We start from the raw sequence: 24,347 nt of genomic DNA on the forward strand, positions 1-24,347 counted from the left end.
TGCAAGCCTCCCCCAACCACAAAATCTTTTGCCTAAGCCAACCAGGATTTTCTTATGTTCTTGTATGGCCCAGACCTAGGCTTACCATCTCATTTTCTGTTTCTAACAAGAGGGCCTTAATTGTGTGGATCCCACCACAGAACACCTCCACCTCGGAGACCCCTTGCAGAGGCAAACCCAAACTGCATGTCCCTTGGGGGCAATTTCTTCCACTACTTGCATTCTCCACTAATGGTTAGGAAACAGATTAAAATAGCCCTGTGTTCACCAATGTGGACTTGCATTTAAAAAAAAAGGTTCAAGATTCCATTCATTTCAAAGCCCGCCTGCCCCACGGAAGCATGATTTCTGAAAACAACATACTGTATATGGAGATTGCTTCTCAAAATTTCCCCAATGCACTGAAAATGTAAGGGACGAATGTTGCTGTCCAAAGTATCTGGGGGGCACCAGGTTGGCAAACAGTGTTGTAGCGCATCCCTCTGGGACTACTGGTATATTGGCATGGTGGAGTAATACCAGCTCTGTGTGAAGAGGGGCAGGAAGGCTGGCCCTATCTCAGAGAGATGCTCTCCAACCATGCCAGCAGACTAATATGTTTATTTTTCAGGGCATATTTTGCTTCCACAAGTAGTTTGAGCTTGAACTCTACCCATGCATAGGAAGATTCCAGCAGCACCAAGTGAATAGAGGGGGAAAGTCTGAGTTTCAAGGCTAACAGTTGCATGTTTAGTCTAACTCAATCTGCTCATTCACAGCTTACAATGAACACAGGTACAAGTTGGTTCTATGCATGTAGAGGAGGAGGAGGAGGAGGAGGAGGAGGAGGAGGAGGAGGAGGAGGAGTTTGGATTTGATATCCAGCTTTATCACTATCCTAAGGAGTCTCAAAGCAGCTAACATTCTCCTTCCCTTCCTCCCCCACAACAAACACTCTGTGAGGTGAGTGAGGCCGAGAGACTTCAGAAAACAAGTGTTGGTGTGAGAATGCACACACTTGTTGATTTGCACAGTTTAACTATTGTGCACACCTGTGAATGCCCCTAAGATTATGGTGACAGCCACTAACTTTATGGGAATGCCTTTTTGAGGAGGGGTAGAGTGTAGCATGCCAAAGCCCTCTCTACTTGACTCAAACGGACTGCCAAAAAGACCCTTTGCTACAATAACAACAAGCCCCTTCCAAAACTCTGGAGCTTCCAAGGCACTTCCAAGGAACATCCAAACACTAATCCTAAATACAGAAATGTCTGCTCCAAGTAGGTGAGAATGGCCCATTTCAGCTTTCCCTTCAGTTTTAAGTCATACAGTGGTAAAGGTAAAGGTACCCCTGCCCGTACGGGCCAGTCATGTCCAACTCTGGGGTTGCGTGCTCATCTCGCTCTAGAGGCCGTGAGCCGGAGCCGTCCGAAGACACTTCCGGGTCACGTGGCCAGCGTGACGAAGCTGCAGCTGGCGAACCAGCACCAGCGCAGTACACGGAAACGCCGTTTACCTTCCCGCTATAAAGCGGTCCCTATTTATCTACTTGCACTTAAGAGTGCTTTCGAACTGCTAGGTGGGCAGGAGCTGGGATCGAACGACAGGAGCTCACCCCGCCGTGGGGATTCGAACTGCCGACCATACGATCAGCAAGTCCTAGGCACTGAGGTTTTACCCACAGCGCCACCCGCGTCCCTTCATACAGTGGTACCTCGGGTTAAAATAATTTTTAAAAAGTTTTATGCTGCTTAGGGCAGGCAAAAGGTCTGATATTTGCCTAATCTGTCCTGGTCACACTACAGAAGCACAAATATCCTGTTGTCTTTGGGGCACTAATCATCCAGTCAGGCCAAGGAAGAGACATTTAACACCCACTCTTCAAGTCAAAACCAACTGGTGAAAAAACGAAAACAAAACACAGGCACACATTATACAGCACACACAGAGAGAACCTGAATATGTAGAACAACAGTGTTTCTGAGGTTCATGTGCAGCTGATATTGACCAATGCTTGTGAGAAATTCTATTCTTACACTGAAAAGGTAGGATGATAGCTTGGGTAAGCCTCATTCTGGGAAATCAGCATTAAAAAGAGGCACACACTCAGGAATGTCAACTTTGAACACACACCCGTCCCGAACCCCCCCAAAATACACGAGGACCTACATATTTTCACAAATTTCTCCTCCATCCTCTTGTAAATAAACACACCAAAATAATATATTTATCTGTATAAATATGATCTTGAAGATGCAGGTGAAAAGGGGAAAGCGTTTAAAAGCAGATTTTATAAGGAAAAAATGTCATTCTCTCCCCCCCCAACTGAGAAATAACAATAATCATCAGTTCAAAAGAAATTAAGAGGTTAAACACAGACCAAGGAGATTTAAGAGCTGCAGTGCCACATAAAAATTAAAACACAGATCCAACAGCCCACAACACTGTAGAATTAGCCACATACAGAGAAAAATCACTTTTCTGTATAAAGGAGGTGGTTTAAATTGGAGATTGGTGAAAAAATAAACTCAAGTCAAGTTTGTGTCTCGACACCTGATTTCCTGTCCAAAGACCCCTTTTGTTCTGCTTCCCTGCATAAATTTTAATATCCTGCCAGCACCACAAAACGAACAATGGCAAAATCAGCCGAAAGCACGCTGACCAAACAGTCTCAGAGTCAAAGTGGAAAAAACACAGACACTCTCAGAGCAACAAAAGAAGACCTACCAACAAGATCTGCACAATTTTCTGTTTGCTTCACCCCAGATTAACTTCACTTGAAGCTGTGCTCCCGTGCAACCTACCCTGAACATTACGCCCCACCTTCTTCAAATGTGACTGGCTGAACTGGGGAAACTCCACCCTGTTTGTGAAGCTTATAATCCTAATTGGTAAAAGCTAATATCCATTATTTAAAGAACTTTTTCCTTGCTAGCAGGGTAGGTTAAGCAGGTTAGGACACCCTGAGCAAGCTGGTTTCTTAAAGGAACAATGCGCAGATTTCGTAGAGAGGCAAAGGGCAGCTTTCAATGAAACTGGGTGCCAAAACAGCACAGACACACAGATCAGGCAGCCTTTGCAGGAAAACTACGCAAATGAAACCGCGATCATCACTGGGGAACCTGAACGTAGTAATTACACACTTACTCAAGAAGCACAACACTTAAGCAAGGAACGTGAAGAAGCCTTACAAAACAGTGGTGTGAAAAATGAGGTCAGTCTATTATTAGAGAAAGAGAGAGAGGTTATGTGAAACTTTGCCAAGTGAAAAAGCACTGTAAGTGCATCTGTTCCTGCTTATTTTAAGTTACAGGGTCAATTTTGTTTTATTCGCTTAAAGCATTTTTACCCAGCTCTTCAGCAGAAAAGATCAATAAAAGACAGGACATTCCCTGTGCCAAATCTAAAAGGGGAAAAAGACATGTCACAAAAGGAAAAATGGGGTGGGGAGGAAAGAGGAAAACAAGCAAGCTCAAGCACCAGTTGTGATATCATTGGACTTCCTCTAAGCTGTCTTCAGCGGTTGGTATGCCATGTTCAGCTAGATGTGGAGGTGAGGGAGGGAGCGAGAGAGACACTGTGGCCTTTGTGACTTCCAGAGGCTGAAGTGACAACAAACCCTTTCACCATGCTGGCTGTGGCAGATGAGAGTTGGAGCCCTGAACATCTGGAGGGCATCACATTGGCTGGCCTGCCAAGTCGTACGTATCAGAGTCAGATACCCACAGTTGCTTGTCCCAACTCAATGCAGTCCAGAGTGCAAATCCTGATTGACAGGCAGTATGGTACAGTGGTTAGAGTGTTTTGTCTCAGGGCTGGGGAGACCCCCGTTAAAATCCTAGCCATAAAAAACTCACTGCGCGACCTTCGAGCAGTCTCTCTCTCAGCCTAGCCTACCTTATAGAGCTGTTGAGAGGATCACACTGGGTGAACTATGCAAGGCACCTTGAGGAAAGGTGGAATATAAATAAAGAAAAAGCAGCAGTAGCCCCCCATGGTGCACTTCAGCTGTCTTGATTCATAGCAGTGAGTGACATAAGACTCTTTATTCCTCCTTTCTCCAATGTGCTAGGGCCTCTGCTGCTCTTCAGAATCCTCCCCTTATTAACTGCAGCTGCTCAATTCCATTTGCCTTGGCTCATGGATGAGATGAGGCAGCTGAGGTACATTACAAGGAACCCCCCTGCGTAGTTTTTACAGCTGTACACAGTAGGGGAGGGGGGCCTTTTTCAGTCCTAGGGATGCCTCCCCTCTCAGGGTGCTCTCAGGGACCACATGCCCGTGCTGGGTATGCCAGGGGTAAAAGGAAGAACAGCAATGGATGTAACCTTTACCTTTGTACAGTAGGCTAGTTTCTGCACGCATATACCTCTCTGTGCAGGGGCAAATGGAGCTCGTTGACCTGGGAAGGAAGGACAAGGAAAACTCTGACCCTAAACCTCTGGTATATGGTGGGATGTTTTCAGGAGAAGAAAAGGCTAAGGAGTAAACCTTACACAAATCTGGAGTGGAGCCCCTAAGACAGTTGGAGGGTGCCTTGAACGCCTCCTTCTGTGCAACTCCTGCAGCCAAGCTGGTGCTAAGTGTCTTGTAATGCTTTCCTTTGGACCACATCAGCGAGGCCAAGAGGGGGGTCTTGTCGTCTGGGCAGCCCAGGACCTCCGAACACACTACCCAGGCTTACGCCCTGGGGAGGTCGCTTTGGTACTGTTAACACTTCACCCCTGGAGATGTACTCCATTGTCTCTCGAGACAGACAGATGGATGCCATCAAAATACCTCTCTGTCCTCTTTGAAAGCCCAGTGGCCTCTCCCAACCCAAATTAAGTAAATGATAACCTGGGCATAGCACAGGGCTAACTTTGACTTATAAGCACCTTAAACTGGTGCTCTGTATAAAAAGAAGTGCAGAAAGGCATGCTGGATTTTATACACTGCCAATTTAAAGCTGCTGCTTGTTTATTTCGAAGTGACTGCTCCGTCGTCTGGGTGACTTGATGGGAAGTATAGAAATGCTTCAAATAAATCAATATAATAAAATGCAAAGTGGGCTCCTTTGGAAGGAAGGGCAGGATATACATTTAAATAAATTAGTTTTTCAAAGAATCATACTCCAAAATGAGATTGGCTCCGTGAAGTCCTTTCCCGAAGACATGGCACTAGAAATGTAGCTGCCTCATCCCTACAAACGAACTGCAACATATGGACGCACAACTGGCATAAAGCACAGGGTCAAGAGGATTGTGGGGGGGGGGGGAGAGGAAGCTATCCAATCACGCTGTAATTTTAGGCTATTGCAAAGATTAACTGGTCTTGTGGTGCAATCTGAAGATAGAGAGGGCCCTGAATTAGGGAGGTGGGAATTAGATTCCAAGCCAGTTTACAGCTGCTCCCTATCGTTATAATGATCAGATGAAGTATACACACGAGGACCACACAATGCACAGGCTGGATTTCTATTTTTTATTGGCTATCTGGTCTTCTGCCCAGTCTCAGAGACCAGCAAGAACATAAAAGTCATTTTATCTCAACTCACAAAGCAAAAAAACACACACGCTTCAGCCCTGAATTACCCTTGTGGGGCCCATAGCTCAATGAGGCCCTATAGCACATGTTTTACATATTAAAAGAGGGTCCCAAATTCAATCTTCAGGTAAGGATGGGAACACCCCTGTCTGAAATCCTGGAGAGCCATTGCCAGACCATGTAGATCTGGGGTTCCCAACTGTGCTCCACCAGTGGCCCATGAAGTTTACTCAGGTGGTCTGTGGCATTTCTGTGGCTGAAGATGAGAGGAAGCACCTCCATCCCATTAAATAATCATATTTATTTTTAATTGCGTTCTGTTGCTTCTTTTATTTTGTAAACGTTATTTCGTGGTATCACCATTTGAACACAATGCAGTGTATAAGAAATAAAAGCTGCAATTAAAAAGCATACAGCACCTAGCAGAGTGTACTGCATTACTATTGCTACAACGAGCAGAAAAATCATTATGTGGTCTGCCAAGACCCTCTGCAATTTTCAAGTGGTCCATGGGAAAATGTGGTTTGGGAACTGCGAATGTAGACAATGCTGAAACAGAACGACCAACCATCTGATCCAGCATAGAGCAGCTTCCTCAACTTCTTAGGATTTTAGGCAAACTTTGTGTGGCGTTAAGCTCATAGCCTCTCAAAAGCTTTCAGGAATTCTTATACAACCACTAAGTGAAACTAAAATGCACAAACGAAATGAAGTGAGCGGTGAGCCTGCAACCCCATGATCTGTGGAAAGTGCTTTGGGAAAGCCAAAAGAGAAAAATAAATCTATTCTCTGCTACTGCTGTTGACATTGCCAGTCAAAGAAGAGGGGGGAAGCGTAGCTCTGCTCTCTCATTTGACAACTGTGTGGAAGCCAAAACTTTCCCGAAGCAGGAACAAATATGCCTTTCTGGGGGCACCTAAGGCAAGGCTGAACAAAGTTGGCAGCGCATGCTCTCATCTTCAGCCCGTAATTTAGCAGCAGAGGGAGAGCGCCTGACCACAGGGTCCTGTGGCAAGGTCCACAGATGCCTTGGACATGGAAGGAAAGCAGCTGTGTGTGGCGAGGTGGGGAGCAGGGAGAATCATGAGCTGTGCAGGGTGCCAGACTGAGTCTTCGGATGTAGGTCCCTCCTATTTTAAGTAATCAACAGCCCAAGTGCACAACAAGACAAGCTTCAGACTAGGCAGCAGATCCTCACACAAACAAGAACAATAGTGGCCGGGGGGGGGGTAGGAATCCCAGCAAGCTGCTCCATTACTTCTGAGCTCTGAACTTAACCCAACAGGCACAAAGTTTCTTGGCACACTGCACTGTGGCCCAGCCAAGCCAAAACAGAAACTGGGCTTGAGGGTGATGGCAGAGAATGGTTGGCCTCTCCCTTGGCAACCCCAGGTGCCCTACCTAGCAAGTTTTGCTTCATATTTCAGAATCCCACATGCACAGGGAACCTGCATCAGAATAACCAGAAATGACATATCCATGAAGGCGGCTTTACACAGTTTTTGCCACCCTAGGAATTAATGATAACAAGAGCAGGATAAAAATATTTATATGCATAAGCCAGGAGGACACATTATTTATAACCAAGCTCAGATAAATGACATTATCAATCTGTAGCCTTAAGTGAGGGGAGACCTGCAACTCTCAGCTATTGTTGGGACTCCCACTCCCATCAACCTTAGCAGGCATGGCCAATGGGTAGAGATGGTGGGAAGAACAAAAATGTCACATCCCATACCCACACCTTAACAGCTGCATATAGGGCTAGGACTGGCTATACGGGATGCAGAAAAATCCAGCTGCAGTTCAGATCTTATTCTGACCCACAGAATTGCACTGTCCTGTTGGCTGAGCTGAATTTCTACAGGTACGTTCAAACTTGATCCTCATCTTCATCTTCTGTGCTGATGATGTTTATACCTTAATAGGATTAAGGTTTCGCATTCCCCGAGGTTAAGACACTCTTTCAGATAGCCCAGGTCCTACCCATTCTTCAGAATAGGGACTGAATTGTTCCAACAGGTCAAAGACCCAGCAAATGAAGTATCAGGTGAGATGGCATTTGTTTACCACTATTAGAAGTCACAACTCTGAAGAATTTGGATCGCTACTTTTCCAGCCAAGCTGGTTCCAAACAAATTGCTCTGCTTTCCTTTGGACCACGTCAGCGAGGCTGAGAGAGAGGTCTTGTTGTCTGGGCAGCCCAGGACCTCCATATATGATGCCCACACTGCCAGGGAGGTCACTTCCATGCTGCTAAAACAGCGGCTTGGCTTGGCTTGGCTTTGCTTCACACACACACAACATTGTCTCTTGAAACATAAGGATGCCAAGAACTTTTCCTGAGGCTCACAAGCCAAATACAACAACGGCAGATCTAAATATTACCTCCACATTTCCATCTCTTAAGGTGCCTTCCATTACATCTTTAACCAACATTTCCTTATGCATTAAGAGTTTCCCTGAACCAGGAAGTTACAAAAGGGGCTGTTCATCAGTACCTTTCACATGCAATATTTGAAGAATTCAAAACATTTTGGAGCACCCCTTGACCCTTGTGATCTTTGACAGGTGACATAATATACCCTGTTGTACACCAGACATATAAATCAGTGTTCAAGGTTCAAGGAGAGGTGCAGGTCTCTCACCACTACAAGGAAAAGAGAAGTTTTGGAGATCTATGTCTCCACTTTGGCATGGAATATAGCATCCAATTTTTAAACAGCATTTTCTAGATGTCTAGAGCTAGACACCTGCCAAGGGATTCAAAAGCAATGCATTTAAGTTTTTTGAAAATACCATTAGGAAAAGACTTTAAGAAACAAACTGGAGGGTATATGGGGCACGTAACAACACTAGAAGTGACAAGAAAATGCATGACTGCACTTTGTCTGGATTTTTTGTACCACAGTGTGGAGGGAGGGGTTTAAGCTTCCCTTCCTGCCACTTTCCTGATAAATATCCCCCCACCCTCAACAAAAAAAAGCTACTATGTCTTTGCACCAAGTGCCCTATAGCTACTATTTTTAAGAGGCATGAATACAATCACAAATCTCTTGTGTTGGCTACCTGGGGTCTAGGTTTGATAGCTTGAGTCAAGGAGGCCTGCAGCTTAAGAGACTGCCCTTTTCCAGCAGGTCACTGTGCTCTGCAAGAGTATTTCTTCTTAAAGTCCCTCAAATATCAGAAGTCTGCTCCACCACTGTAATTCAGAGCAGGGTTTTCAGTGTGGCTGCTCCTGTTTTGTGGAATAACATCCAGAATGAGATAAGACAAGTGCCCACTAGCTGTACTTTACAGAAACAAATGCAAGGCATTTTTGTTTCAACAAGCTGGGTGGGTGTGTGAAAGATCTTCACTTTGGGCTTCTTAAACTTGCATTTAGTTGGGGTTTTGTTGGTAACTGGATAAAAACCCCTGTATTTATTAAATACAAATGTAAAAAGCAATTTATACATTAATAAAAAATAAAAAGCAAAAAATCTTAGATGCTTCATTCTCTGACCTAAATTCAATGGAACAGAAAGAATAAAAAATGGTATTCATACCTATCATTATCAGATAACTTAGGAGTTTCATTCCACACTGGGAAAACCCAGTCAGATGGATGGGGTATAAACAATAAATTTATTATTATTATTATTATTATTATTATTATTATTATTATTATTATTATTATTATTAAACACTGCCCTGTAATTAAGCTTTTTCTTGATAAAAAATACTTTGCCTCCAACAATTTTAACTGTTGCCTGATCAACTGGGCAATTGCTTTAACAGCCAGAGAAATTAAGAATTCTTCAGTTCTTTGGTTTCAATCCATAATACTACTGTCCTGCTGATAACTAGCCATGCCCTCTTTCGAATCTCTTTAAGTGCAATAACGTGTTTTAAAAACAGCTAAGCCCCACCTGCACTATAATTTCAAAGCAGTATCATATCACTTTAAACAGTCATGGTTTCTTCCACAGAAACCTAGTTTAAGGGCGCTGAGAGTTGTTAGGAGACCCCTCCTCCACTATTCCTTTAAAGTAACACTGCCCAAAATTCCCTGTGAAGATGGAATGAATGCTAAACTAATCAGGGAACTGTAGCTCTGTAAGGGAAATAGGGCCCTCCTAACAACTTTCAGCACACATAATGAGCTACAGTTCCCAGGATTCTTTAGGGGAAGTCGTGGTCATTTAAAGCACTATGATACAGCTTTCTATGTATAGTGCAAATGGGGCCCAAGATTTCGTTTAAGGTACATTTCAAACAGGATGACTTTTTCAGTTATCAGTATGAATGGATATGATGCAACATATAATCCACCTTGTCCGTGGACAATTTCTGTGAGCAAGAGCTAATACAGGGCTGAGGGACCTCAGATTCCAGCCTCTCAATCTAGCCCCCAGGACACTCTTTGGGCCATGCCCCAATGGACCGGATCTGCTCAGCTGCTTTTGTCTGGTGGGCTGTGTCCTCGGACTGTGATAATTGACCTTTCTTGTTTGGATGGGCTGTGAAGATAAGTGAGTACATGCATAAACCTCTGACTTCTGCGCAGATGGAATATAGCCTACTGCACAAGGGTAGCAGTCACTGCCATTGTGGAGTAATGGTCAGAGCGTTGGACTATGAACTGGGAGACCAGGGTTCAAATCCCCATTCAGCCACAAACCTCGCAGGGTAACCTTGTGCTAGTCACCATCTCTCAGCCTAACCTACCTCACAGGGTTGTTGTGAGGAAAACATGGGAAAGGGAGGAATGGTAGGCACCACCTTGAGCTCCTTGGAGGAGGCAAAGTGGGGTGTAAATGTAATAAAATAATAACAATTCATTGCTCCAACCACTTTTGTCCCTGACCTGCTCAGCATTCGGTATGCAGCTCCCAGAATGTTGATCATGAGGGAATGCCACCCTCAGGCTGAAAAACATTCCCCACCCCTGATCTAATAACACCATCCAGGTCAAGGCACCATCCAAGTAAAAACGGCTTCTAACAACATGCTTTCACCACCACCTTGGCCCCTTTTCATACAAGAAGTCACTCACTTTAAAGGGGAGGGAGAGACCCAAAAGCTATACTGTACAGCAAGTAGCCTTAATACGAAGTGTTGTCTATTTTCAAAGACATAGCACTTGGCTTATTACCAGAAGTTTTGTGGCAACTTGCATACTAAAAATTTTAGGAAGACGTAATGAAAGGAATTACTGAAGATGTTAAGGTTGAAATTCATGTCTGTGGGATCTGTGAAAGATTTGTTTCTACTGCAATCAAATGGTGAAGCAAACAGTTGAGAAATAATAGTTCTTTGGAAGGAAAGGAGGGAGTAGCAACAGAGGCCAGAGAAAACATCTTTTGGACAGAGATAAGCCACTGAGTTGAGGCAGCAAGAAACCCAAATCACTTATTCTAGAAAAACTTCTGACACTACAGTCTCGGGAGCATGGCTGAACGACATATCAAAATATTTATCAGAAATAAAGTAAAGCTATAAATAAACCAGGTATTTTGTAAAGTGTCAAAATTCTCCATTTTGTTTCAAGGCTGCAAAACTTTCAAGGGGATAAGCACCAAGCTCTCTAAACTTAGAACTTTTGCATTACAGTGGTGCCTCGCAAGACGAAATTAATTCGTTCCGCGAGTTTTGTCGTCTTGCGATTTTTTTCGTCTTGCGAAGCACGGTGTCGGGAAAGTTTTGGAAAAGCTTCAAAAATCACCAAAGTCTTCAAAAACCTCAAAAAAGGCTACCACACCGCGTGCTATGAGTTGCTCCTTGAAGTCAAGTCGCAACTGTATTAACGGTGTTAAGAAAAAGGAAACAAACTTGCAAGACGTTTCCGTCTTGCGAAGCAAGCCCATAGGGAAAATTGTCTTGCGAAGCAGCTCAAAAAACAAAAAACCCTTCCGTCTTGCTGGTTTTCCGTCTTGCGAGGCATTCGTCTTGCGAGGTACCACTGTATTTAACAAAATTTATACATTTACTCAGAAAGTCTCTAAATGGTTTACAAAGGGCAATCTAAACTATTCCTTAAAACACCAATGAAAGCAAACATAAAAAACAAATTGACATGAAATTGTATCAAAAACTAAACAAAACCAGCAATTTACAAACTATTGTAAGGGGGTCGGGAATACATGCCAGTGCAGGCTTGTTGAAACATATCTTTTTGTTGTTGTTGTTGTTTAGTCGTTTAGCAGGTGCCAAACACAATACAGCAAAATTGCCTGCCTGATATCAATAAGGTAGGGAGTTCCAGGTGCTGCCATAATGAATGATCAATTCCTTGCAAGTGAGGGATGAACATTACATGAGATATGTACAAACAAAGCATTCTTAACAGTCACTATGAGGCAGAAAGATATTCCCCCACCTTTATGGCTGATATTTTGTATCCTAGAAGCATTTTTACATTTCTGGGTGTCTCCACAACCGAAAAACATTGTCAAACGAGAGAAAATTCAAAGAGCGGCAATAAAAGCCATCAATGAGTTGAAAGCCAAAAGACAGTGAGGAATAAATTATAAGGCCTAAAAATAAAGCACATTTTTTAAAAGTACCCAAGGTTCAATAAGCATCTACAATTCAAGAAAGGAACTAAGTTATTTAAATGCAGTTTCTTATAGGGATTACACAAGGAGTTTTACTGTTCTGCTTAAGGCTTCCGAGCAAAAGTTACGAAGTCTGATTATGTACCAGCCTTAAACCACAGGAGTCACCTACTAACATTAAATGGGAGTCAGCAATGGCACAGTACCACAATGATTCTTTACAGGAAGCAAATCACCCTCGGCTCTGGGTGTCTTCTCTGCTCTCATACCTTGTGGGCAAGGTTGCAGACAGAAACAAGTCCAGGCACAGATTTATTTATTTTTTTAAAAAAAGCTGTGCATGGCACACTTGTAAACTTTGGATACGGTTGCCAGCCACCCGTTCTTTTCTCAACGAAACAATAAACAGCACACCGTACGCACGTGTCAGAAGATTAAGAACAGCTAAAAGGTTCTCCAGGTCCAAATTCAAGGCACAAATCTATGGCACACATTCACAAACAGCACTCAAAACAAGAGTGAAAAAACACACAAACCCAATTATGACTGAGTTCTTGTGAAGGTGGAAACGAGGTCAACATCAGGCTTGCAATTGTAAGCTCCCACAACCCTGCAGGGGGCCCACTCCTAGTCTCCCAGGCAAACCATGAACCCTAACCATGAACTCTGGAAGAGGGAAATCACGGTTTCGGAGGTACTATGCTAAACCATGGCTTAGCTCCCAGCAGTACAGCATCAGCAGAACCAAAAGAGATCCAGCTAAGCAGATATATTATCATCTTTGGGAGCTCGCACACTCATGCTAAGCCATAGGGTAGCTTAGTGCAATGTGCACACCAAACCAATGTGAAAAAAGTGAGGAGTAGTGTACTCTTCCGCCCTCCGGGGAAGAAACAGCTGGCTGGAGGCACAATTCTCCATCCACTCTAACCCCAATGCAATACAAAAGACTAATACTATACAAGTCACTATTTTTCCTCTCAGCCTGAAGGCAAAGAAGGAGGAACAGGATAAGCATACATCCCACAACAAAAGTGGCAGTGCTAACAGTGCAAAAATGGCAAAAATGAAGAACTTTACTGCTTGAAATAAACTGCAGCTGTCTGGAAAAGTAGACACAAATGTGTTCTCATTGGATAGACTTTGCGGGGGGGGGGGTCAATTCATTGCCATATTTAGGTCTAAGACAACAGGGAACAGTAACCTGTAGAAATTCACTTTAAAAAAATGTCCCAGTCGACAGCTCCAGGCAAGTTAAATCACTTCTGACCTTCTTCTGCCCATGAGCTTGTATTCTGATCTTTCCTGTAATAGGCTAAACATTAATAAAATTAAATCACATTGTCTAGCGTTGCCATGAGTTAAATAACCACCTGGACAAAAAAGGGAATTTGTAGCCAAAGACAAAGCTCCCAGTTCTGACAAGATTAAACATATAATGCAGAACATGATACACCTCATGAAAGGCATTAAGGAAGGCTATACAATCCAAAGCAGACTTACCTAGAATCTAATTCTCTTGAGATCAAATGAAAAGTTTAGAACCAGGGTGCAGGTCAACAGAAGAAAAATCAGCCCAGAAGTAAATACAATGAAGAGTGACCGCAAACAAACCCTACAGGTGGTCTCTTTGACAAATGTCTGTGGGCCCCCCAGGCCAGCTCAGAGCCCCACAGCTCTAACCAAAGCACCCCAAACCACAGGCACTTCTAACTGGTCTATTTATTTCCTGGATATCCCGTCACCTGATTGACTCATACTCCACAGGGCAAGGCAGCTGGGGACAAAAACAACAGCTGCTTGAGGTTAAACTCACATCCCTCAGCATGTTTACATGTTGGGGGCAGTGAGGCTGCACATCACCTCCCCTCTTCCCAAATCACATACCAACTCTTCCCCATTGGGGAATGCCCCTGCCTTCCAGAACCTGCTGGAGGCAGGAGCTGCTATTTCCTGTTTCTCCTAAAACTCTAGCAAGCCTCCCACATCCCATGATAAGGTCTCTGTATTCCTTTGCTACTTCCTTCCAGGGCTCTAATAGGTCCCTTGGTGTGCTGATAACTACCACTGCCTCCCCGGTCTCAACACACACACACTCACACAAATACTTGTCCTCCCATGAATCTAGTCCACCCGTTTTGTAAGATTCCTCTATACATCCAGTAGGCAGGCCTAAGAAAGGACAATTTGTCCCCAACCCATTTCCAAGAAGATACCAATCACCTTTCCCTTCTGACAGTTTTTGTTTGTTTCTGCCTGTCCCAAATGTTGAGCAGAGCTCTCTGCCTGCTCAGAAGCTACTGATGGATGTAACATCACTTCACATTTCATTCCCCATCCTAATGTCTTCTTCCTCAGTTCCTTGGGACAGGCATGGCGAACCTTCCACCCTCCAGATGCTGCTTAACTACAATTCCCATCATCCCTGACCATTGGTCTTGCTAGCAGAAACTGATGGGAACTGTAGTTCAGCAACATATGGAGGGCCAGCCAAAATGCCAAAGGTTCCCCATAGCGGTTTTAGGATGACTGAAGGCCCCATGATGGAACACGTGTCAGAGAACTTCAAGGAGTGAATGTATCCTATATAGTACATGGATGGGGAACCTGTGGTTCTTGAGATTGTTGCTGCACAATTCCCATTAGCCCTGGTCATTGATCATGCTGGCTGGGGCTGATGGGAGTTGTAGTTCAACAGCATAAGGAAGACCACAGGCTATATAACAGGCTTCCTCAACCTCGGCCCCCCAGATGTTTTCAGACTACAATTCCCAGCATCCCTGACCACTGGTCCTGCTGGCTAGGGATCATGGAAGTTGTAGGCCAAAAACATCTGAAGGGCCGAGGTTGAGGAAGCCTGCTATAGAAGAACCTCGTTCTATTTCCTAAAGTTTGCATAAGGACTGAACTCGGAATCTAATTCCCGCACTTGAAGCTCACTGACAGACGCTGAAGCAGTCATTCTCTCTGGCAGCCTAAATGCCCTCATAGGGCTGCTGTGAAGCTTTTGTTTTTTGTAAAAGACTCCACCAGCTGAGATCTCTGAACACAGGCACAAATAATAAACAGGGAATTACCCTCCCTGATACAACGAGGATTCCATTTTCTTCCTTACAAGATATTTAATATTACCTAGAAGGCAAAGGAAGATGTCTCTTCATGCCCCTGCTGCAGTTTCTCTTAATCTATCACAGGGGTACAATCTTCTGCAAATGAGGAAGGGGTAAACATTCCCCTACATATAGGTTAAGTTGACTTTAGCCTTTCATAGCATACTTTTTTTTTAACTAGAAACCCTACCTTTCCATGATGTGTTCTAAGCTGAAGAATAGGAGTGCACTTTCAGGATCTCCAAAGGGTTAAGGTACAACTAACCAGGTGTCCCAAGTCTGCACTCTCCATTTTAAGAGGCTAGAAAGAGTTTTGCCAGATGATATCAAGGCCCATCTAGCCTGGACTCTTTAGTAAGGAACTGCAGCAACTAGCAGGCAAGTTAAAATAACAAATAAGGGGCCCACCAGAAATTGCCCTGTGGTCTTTCTGATACCCACCCTTGCCTTTAAGCGGAGGTTTCCCAGTGAACCCCCTGCCTCTCAATTACCCCATGAGTGTGTGAACTGGGGTCAGTCCCTATTTGAGAGAGAGGGGTGGTTTTTGGTCTTCCTTTTTCCTCTTACCCAGCCAAAAACCCTTCAGTCTTTAAGTGGCAGCTGTCCATATAACCCCTAAGCCTTCCTTCAGCTTTGGGGAGGGGGTGTCAAAGAAGAAAAGGAAGGCATCCCTAAGATCTTTCCCCTCTCCTAATACCCCTTTCCTTCTTATCTTCCCTGAAGTCTACCACTTGGAGCATAAAACTTTACCCTGGGGGGGGGGGGCGTAAGAAGAGGAAGCATTCCCCAACCCCCCTCCTCCTCCAGTGTAAAGTGCTCTGAAGGGAACTAATAGTATTTAAGCAAAAGCTTCCCTTGTCATTCTTTCACCCTCCTTTCCTGTGTGTGAAGGGGACAAATAAACAAGCAATTTTAGAGCCCTGTGCCCTCCATAGGTCAAAGTCCTCTGAAGGGGATTATACCCCCCCCCAACATTTCACCTTCCCCACATATTCCTCTAACCCTCCTTCTGGGGGAAGTAAAGGGAAGAGGGGCTGCCTAAGCCCCCTATCCCCCCCACACCAAAAAAGTAAGGTCCCCTGGTGGGGGGCAGGAACACATGCACCCCACCCTAGAGCCTGTTACATCCCCATAGAATTCCCCTTTCCTTCCTTCAAGTTGGGCCCGAAGAACCTTTTTCTTTGTGGGGGGAGAGCTCGCCCCAACTCTTTCCTAAGGTGGGGCTGTTGGCAAAAAGAGGGGGGTGGTCTCCCATATCATTTCTCCCCCTTTTCCTCGCCCCTCTCCAAGGTTATGTAAGTGGGGGACGGGGTGTGGGGGGAGAGGCAGTGAGAAGAATAATGTGAAGAGACCCCCCTCCCTGTCCTACACGACCCTAACCAAGCCTCCTCGGGAGTAAGCCCCACTGAATTCTCCCCCAGGGAAAGTGGGGCAGCTTAAGTAAATATATGGGGGGTAATTTGGGGAGAGGATGGGGGGGCAGAGAGAAGAGCCCCACCCCATGTATGTGGGGTAGGGAGGAGAGAGAGAAAAAGGGGGGGACCCACTCTTTCCCCCAACCCCCCCCCCACACGGAGGGGGGAGTGAGGAGAAAAGACGGCCCCTAGCCCACGGGCCCGCGCACGCGCTCTCGCTCTCTCACCTGACTCCGCGGGAGGGGAGGGGGGCTCGCGAGGGTCCTCGCGCCGCAGAGTTCCAGCCGCCGCTTGGCTCCTCCGAGTCTTCAATAAACTTTTTTTTTTCCTCTCTCCCCCTTTTCCTCCTTTCCCTTCCTCTCCTCCCCGGCCCCGCCCTGTCCGACAGAAACCGACGCGGGCGGGCGCTGATTGGCGGAAGCCGGGCGGGCGGGCGGAAAGGAAAAGGAGGGGGCGGGGACGGGGTAAAGAAAACCCGAGAAGGAGGGGGGGGAAAGCGGCGCTGTCGCTGCTTTCTGACACCGCTGCTGCCGCCTCCGCCTCCTCTTCCCTTCCTAGTGACTTGCAGCGAATGCCGGGGACGGCGCGCGACGCGAACCAAACTAATAAGAGCGAGTGGGGCGGGCGGAATGGGAAAAAGGGAGGGCTTAAAAGCCAGCTTTAATGCCCTCCAGATGCTCGTTGGACTACAACTCCCATCAGCCCTGAGTAGCGGCCGCGCTGGCGGGAGGCTGATGGGACTTGGAGTCCAACGCTTGATTGAAGCAGCGTTTTCTGGGATCTTTGTTTATTTTTAAGGGACTTGAATGTTTCTTGAAAACAAGCGAGCTGCAAGCAACTAGGCTCTGGACCATAGCTGTCAACGTTTCCCTTTTTTTAAAGGGAAATTCCCTTATTCCGAATAGGATTCCTCGCAAGAAAAGGGAAAAGTTGACAGCTATGCTCTGGACAGATAAGGGAACGGCTGTCACTCAGAGGCAGGGCTTCTCGAGAAGGTCCCCGATTCAAATGCCGACATCTCCCGGTTAAGCTGGGGCTGCACTCTTGCCTGGAACCGAAGCTAAAAGTCACGGCTTCCTGCCAATAATCCTGGGGAACTGTAGTTTGGTGGAGGGTGCTGGGAATTGTAGTTCCGAGACAAACTACAGTTCCCAGGCTTTGGGGGGGCCCCCGACATGATCGTTGATGTGTTATCAAAATGCTTTGATGTATGGTGTGGAGGTTACTTTTGTGCTTTGCCTGAGATCGTTTTTTATACCAAATACTGATCCTGGCTGACTATGCAAAATAATAAGGGAATTATTTCTTATCTCTGAGTATGTGCAAAATATATTTTTCCCCATCCCCACCCCCTTGAGACGCTACAGCCTACCTTTACTAGAAGTGCCAATAGTCTTCCTCTGTGCCTGCATTGCTTTCCTGTGTATTTATCACCTGTGTGTTAGTCTGGCAGCTATTTAATAGGTGGGGTTTTTCCTGCCATTTAATCTCCATTCTGGAGAAGGGTGAGGTCTCATTGACACCTCTTGGGCAAAAGCTTCTTGCACTGCGGGAGGTTGGACTAGATGACCCTAATGGTCCCATCCAACTCTACAATTCATACGTTTACAGCACATTTATACCACTTTAACAGTCATGGCTCCCTCTTCCCCACCAAAAAAGCCTGGGAACTGTAGTTTGTTAAGGGCATTGATAGTTGTTAAAAGACCCACTATTCCCCACACAGAGCTACAATTCTCAGAGTGGTTTAACAACCAATTCTTCATAGAGAAGTCTGAATCCAAACTTGGGGAAGAAATATATTCAATAAACAAAGCAAGCTCTATAAGGGAAATTGGAGTCTCCCACTCCAGCCTTTCTCAACCTGTGGGTCCCCAGATGTTGTTGAACTACAACTCCCATCACCCCTAGCTAGCAAGGCCAGAGCTCAGGGATGATGGGAGTTGTAGTCCAACAACATCTGGGGACCCACAGGTTGAGAACCGCTCTAACCCATCACGTCCACATTCAAAAGCATACAGCTTTAAAGCACATGAAATGAAATGTCGTTTAAGGGTGCTCAGGAGGATTGTGAGTGGTAAACTACAGTTCCCAGTATAAATGTACTTTAAATACATTGTATTGTATGGAGCTTTTAAAGGGTGGGTGGGTGTGTTGCTCTTCTAACTCAAATCTATATTCACACAGATTTCAGAGCAGGACAAGATGGTAGCATACTTAAGAAAAGCTCATGCCATTCATTTTTCCGGTGCCACAAGATTCAGTGGGGGGTTTTTTTTAGACACCAAGCATGAGAAAATAAGGCTGCCGCATGACGAAAGAAACATTAGTCATTCATCAGATGATTTTTAATTGATTCATCGATGAATTAATTGGTTTAAACGGCAAGCCTTCACAAAGGAATAAAAACAATCATTCTGAAGTGGGGAAACATAAGATGACACGTGCAAATTAATCATCAGAGGCTGTGTGGCATAGTGGTTACAGTGTTGGGCTAAGACCTAGGTTCAGTTCCCCACTAGGCTATGAGGTTCATTGGGTGAGTCACACCCAGTGTCACACAGGATGAAATTACGAGGGAAGAAGAGGCACACTGAGCTCCTTGGAGGAAAATGGGGATCCAAATATAATACCAAAACAAAACAAAAAATTGCAAGAGAAATTCTCTCTTGTGTGTCAGACTCCAACAAAGGCATCTGCCATCCCAAGTGCAATTGTATTGAAGTTATAGTTCAAGTTTTAAAATTAACTGCTACCCGCTTAACTGGGTCACTTTTTATGAGTCAAAAAGGCTGCAATCCTAGATCCATTTACTTGGGAGTACACCCCATTGCACATCACTGGGCTTCCTTCATTGCTTAACACTGCAATCCAATACAATCTACTGCAAATAGAAGTCAAGTCCTGTGTTGTTCAGTAGCACTTCTTCCATTTTACGTTGCTGTCCTAATAGGAGACATTTCATTGACCTACCTAGTGACACAGGCACACACCCCTGTCCAGCCGAATGACTACCTAGCTGACCTCATTGTTCATTAGAGCCGTAGCTATTAGAGAGGAGCTAATCCACAGCCTAACAACAACCCCATATAGCATAGAAGAGCCAGTGTGGTGTAGTGGTTAGAGTGTCAGACTAGGAACTGGGAGAACAGGGTTCGATTCCCCACTCAGCCGTGAAGCTCAATGGGTGTCCTTGGGCCTCTCTGCTTCATTTAGGAAGCCACCATATACTGAATCAGCCCACTGGCCCATCAGGTTCAATATTGTCTACACTGGCCAGCAGCTGCTTTTCAGGGTTTCAAGCAAGAGTCTTTTTCTGGGGATCAAACCTGGAACTTCTCAGGGTTGTGATGATTAAATGAGGAGGGGGAGAACCAGCTTGTTCTCCTTGGAGAAAAATTGGTGGGATATAAATGCAATCACCCAATCAAGAAGATATGTTTACCTATATTTCCCTTTCCTATTTATTGCCCAATAGCCCTTCAACCCTTGGCCTCCAAACTCCTGGGACCTGCTGCTTATTATGGGATAGGGCCATAGTGGCAGAGCATCTGGGTATGCCTGCCCCAAACAAGTAAACAAAAAGGATATGGCCAAAGAGTGTTTAGAGAAATTTAGTCCCCTTTTATTGTCAAATGAATTTTTCTCAGTATGGTTTTGAAATGTTTCAACTTAATAAACTCTTACTTCTGCTAGAGATTACTTATATTTGTTTTCTTTCTCTCCCCCCCCCCCTTTTTGTATGTCAAAACCAACTGTGGTAAGATATCAGTATGTTTCAAATATATACATATATTTTATTATTGCAATAGTATTAATTTTTACAACTTGCTATTGTCTTTCATGCTTCTGAGGGAAAAACGGAAAGGCTTGTCGAGTTAATAATCAGTATTTGACAGGTAACTGTGGAATTATTTGAATGCAATAGTGTTTCACTGAACATAATAAATAAAATGGGTTTGGAGGTGTCAAAAACAGTACAGCAGTCTGTCTCATATTAATCAGCTTGCATTTTTACAAGGAACATTTTGGATCCCCAGATTAATTACAGTGGTACCTCGGGTTATATACACTTCAGGTTACATACGCTTCAGGTTACATACTCTGCTAACCCAGAAATAGTGCTTCAGGTTAAGAACTTTGCTTCAGGATGAGAACAGAAATTGTGCTCCGGCGGCGTGCCAGCAGCAGGAGGCCCCATTAGCTAAACTGGTGCTTCAGGTTAAGAACAGTTTCAGGTTAAGAATGGACCTCTGGAACGAATTAAGTACTTAAGCTGAGGTACCACTGTAATTAAAGTTACCAGCCCTTCTCCAAAAAGAAGGGTACAGCTGCGTTTACAAAGCATTCGGCAAAATAAAATAAGAAATGGTCTCACAGCAGCCAGTAATGCCTTTCCAGTCAGTGTGTGTGACTCACCTTCCCTTTCCGGTCAGTGGTGTGAGAACTATTTTATGATGTTCTCAGCAATATGGGTAGTCCTCAACAAAAGTGGCTTGTTATCAGATTCTGAATGAGGACTCACACCAAAGAGTTAAAGCAATACCACTTTAAACAGTCATACGTTCCCCCAAAGAATCCTGGGATTTGTTAAGGGCGCTGAGAGTTTTTAGGAGACCTTAATAGCTGTCAACTTTTCCCTTTTCTTGCGAGGAATCCTATTCGGAATAAGGGAATTTAATAATAATAATAATAATAATAATAATAATAATAATAATTTTTATTTATACCCCGCCCTCCCCAGCCAAGGCCAGGCTCAGGGCTAACAAGCAATAATAAAAACAAGTTGAATGAATACAACTTAAAAACAAGTTGAATGAATACAACTTAAAAACAAGATTAAAATACAACATTAAAATATTGAAACATTAAAATATTAAAATGCAGCCTCATCACAGGAGGAGAAAGGAAAAAGAAAGAGGGGGAGGGAATCAAATTCGCTCCAAGCCAAAGGACAGGCAGAACAACTCTGTCTTACAGGCCCTGCGGAAAGAAATCAGATCCTTTAAAAAAGGAAAAGTTCCCTTTAAAAAAGGGTAAAGTTAACAGCTATGCCCTGTGAAGAGGGATTGATTGTCAATCCACACTGGGAATTGCAGGTCTGGGAAAGGAAGAGGAGTTTCCTAACAACTCTCAGGATTCTGGACTGTTTAAAGTGGTATTATAGTGCTTTAAATATTTGATGTGAATAAAGTTGGGCATGACATACCCTCCAGTGCAACACGGGGAAAAACTTGGGGCACCATCTTCTGGGGTTGCAGTCCCATGTTGGGTCACATGACCCAAGTGAAAAACACTTTTCTTGCACAGCACCCCACAAAATGTGTTTTGGGGTGCCATGCAAGACCTCAACCCCGGAGAAAACAAGATTGCATCCCAAAATTGCATGAGACGCTATTGCCCAAAATGGCCGCCATGCTCTTGCAGGAAAACATGGGATGTTCTGGTTTTGTTGGAACAGTTGTGGGATATGGCACTGTAGTTTGTTGAGTGTTGCATGGTATGGTAAATCTGCAAGGGGTAAACAACAGTGCCTAGAATCCTTTGAGGGGAAGAATGTGCTTCAGATGTGATTTAAAATAATATCTTCGATAACTGCATCTGGTTTCAGGGCCAGGTTTGAGGGGCCCTTCAAACAAGTTACCCTTCCTCTTGGCCTTCTTCCTGAAACTCTGCCCCCTGCAGTATCCTGAGAAGTCTCTCAGCATCGATTCTCCCTCACACACAGAGAACTGAGAACAGTTAAAAACGACAGTGACTTGAATAATAGTCACAACAGAATGGAATGCCTCTCTCATGTGACTCACAGTTCGCCAATCAGATGAGAGCTATTGCTAAAGGGAAAACCCCATACTAAAAATACACAGCAATTCAATATAAGCAAGCATTTCCATTTCAGGAAATTAAAACATTATCCTTAATGCTGCTGGTTGTCAGAGCAACACACCCTCCAACGTCTTGAGTCCCCAAACTGGGACATGCATCTTCCTCCCGTGCTCTCCTGCACAAGATCACGGAGCTCAAAAGATTGGGGGGGAGCTGTGCCCAAAAAAGGCATATTTGGGGGCACCGCATGAGATCACGGTGGTGAAAAAATGCTTTTGGGGGGAAGAGTTTGGTGTGAAATCAGGTGATATCATGGCACCAAAAATGGCTGCTGTGCTCTCAGGCGAGAAATGGGATGTCTCGTTTTTTCCAGGACACTTGCTGGATAAGGAGTAGACAGTTCTGAGCTGGATGGACAAATAGCCTAACCTCATGTCAAGGTGTTACTTATCTTCTCTGCAAATCAAGATACCTAAGCATTACCTGGTTGTTGTCAGTAGAGGAGACCAGATTCCTCTAGCATCGCCTCTGAAGTCCCTCAGAGTAAAAAGAAATGACTGCTCATTTTACATCAGTATGCTCTGTTTCCCCTTTTACATCCATAATTTATAGAAGAGCAGCTCCATAGATTTTTATATCGTTCCGGACTTTCAGCTTTTCACTCTGCACGCTTCTGTCTAGGAAGACATTGGCATTTACCAGAAACAAGGATAATTGTGTCTTATTAAAATGAGAAGCAACTCTCTGTTTGTTCTTTATTGTGTATTGGATGTTAAAAATGTGCAGTTAACTTTAGTTGGGTTCATAAAATATCCACGCATGATATCAGAGTCATTTTTATGAGTTTATCTACTTCGTTATTTCATTTGTCCTTTGTTTTTGTAATCATCCTCTCCAGTGTTATTATTTATCATTCAAACAACACTTTAATAGACTCAAATGTTTTACAGCCTTGTAATCAGACTGGTGGTTACTTGCGTTATCCCAATCTTTCACTTCCTGGCAGCAGGCAGAGCAAGGCTGAGACTGAGGCAATGATCTGGCCAGTTCCAGCTGTGCTATCTAAAAAATGCACCAAAAAACCCAAAATGATCCAAGGGCTGCAGTGCCTTTGCTACGTGCAAAGTTTAGGACTTCTTTGTTTGTTTTGGTTTTTTAAATGGGAAGTTGTGGTAGAGATTCGCAAACAGTATTGAGACAATCAGCAATGGCCAAGAATGATGTGCTGAAGTCCAGCAATATCCGGAGGGTGACAGATTCCCCATTCCTGATTTAAGGAGAGTGCAGAGTGTTTGAGAACTGGGACATTCACAGGGAAACCAAAATGCTTGCTTACAAAGCTATTGTACTGCCAACCTTACTGTACGCTTGTGAAACATGGACCACTTATAAATGCCATCTCCAACTCCTTGAAAGATTCCATCAACAGTGTCTCTGAAAAATTGTACAGATCACTTGGGAAGACAGACGAACTAACATCAGTGTACGGGAAGAAGCAAAGATCACTAGTGTCGAAGCAATGATTCTTCAACATCAACTTCGTTGGACTGGTCATGTTGTTCAGGTGCCTGATTATCGTCTCCCAAAGCAACTACTCTATTCCAAACTTAAAAATGGAAAGCGTAATGCTGGTGGTCAACAAAAGAGGTTTAAAGGCTCTCTCAAGGCAAATCTAAGAAAATGTAGTACAAACACCGATAACTGGGAAACACTGGCCTGCGAGCGCTCCAGTTGGAGAACAGCCTTTACCAAAAGTGTCATGGACTTTGAAGACATGGGAATTCAGGACGCAAGGGAGAAACGAGCTAAGAGGAAGACAATTTTGGCAAACCCTCACCATGATCAACTCCCACCCAGAAAACTACATCCCCACTGTGGAAGGACGTGTGGATCCAGAATTGACCTCCACAGTCACTTATGGACTCACTGTTAAAACCGTGTTCGTGGAAGAC

General features: G+C 44.4%; 1 protein-coding gene across 7 annotated transcripts in view; it reads right to left on the reverse strand.

Moving 5' to 3' along the window:
* ZFAND6 (zinc finger AN1-type containing 6) overlaps positions 1–24,347 on the reverse strand; it is a 78,462-nt gene that overhangs the window by 48,122 nt on the left and 5,993 nt on the right. Inside the window, exon 1 of one of the 7 annotated variants that reach the window (XM_053365481.1) lies at positions 16,797–16,926. The exons of 1 other annotated variant lie outside the window; for it this stretch is intronic. The gene's annotated coding sequence lies outside the window, so the exon portion shown is untranslated. Of the gene's footprint in view, positions 1–2,706; positions 2,808–13,547; positions 13,741–15,344; positions 16,260–16,796; positions 16,927–24,347 lie in introns of those variants that run through there. 5 more of the 7 variants (XM_053365476.1, XM_053365482.1, XM_053365480.1 and 2 more) reach the window with 5 other exon arrangements.

Source organism: Podarcis raffonei, chromosome 14 (assembly GCF_027172205.1).
Source record: "Podarcis raffonei isolate rPodRaf1 chromosome 14, rPodRaf1.pri, whole genome shotgun sequence".
NCBI lineage: Eukaryota > Metazoa > Chordata > Lepidosauria > Squamata > Lacertidae > Podarcis > Podarcis raffonei.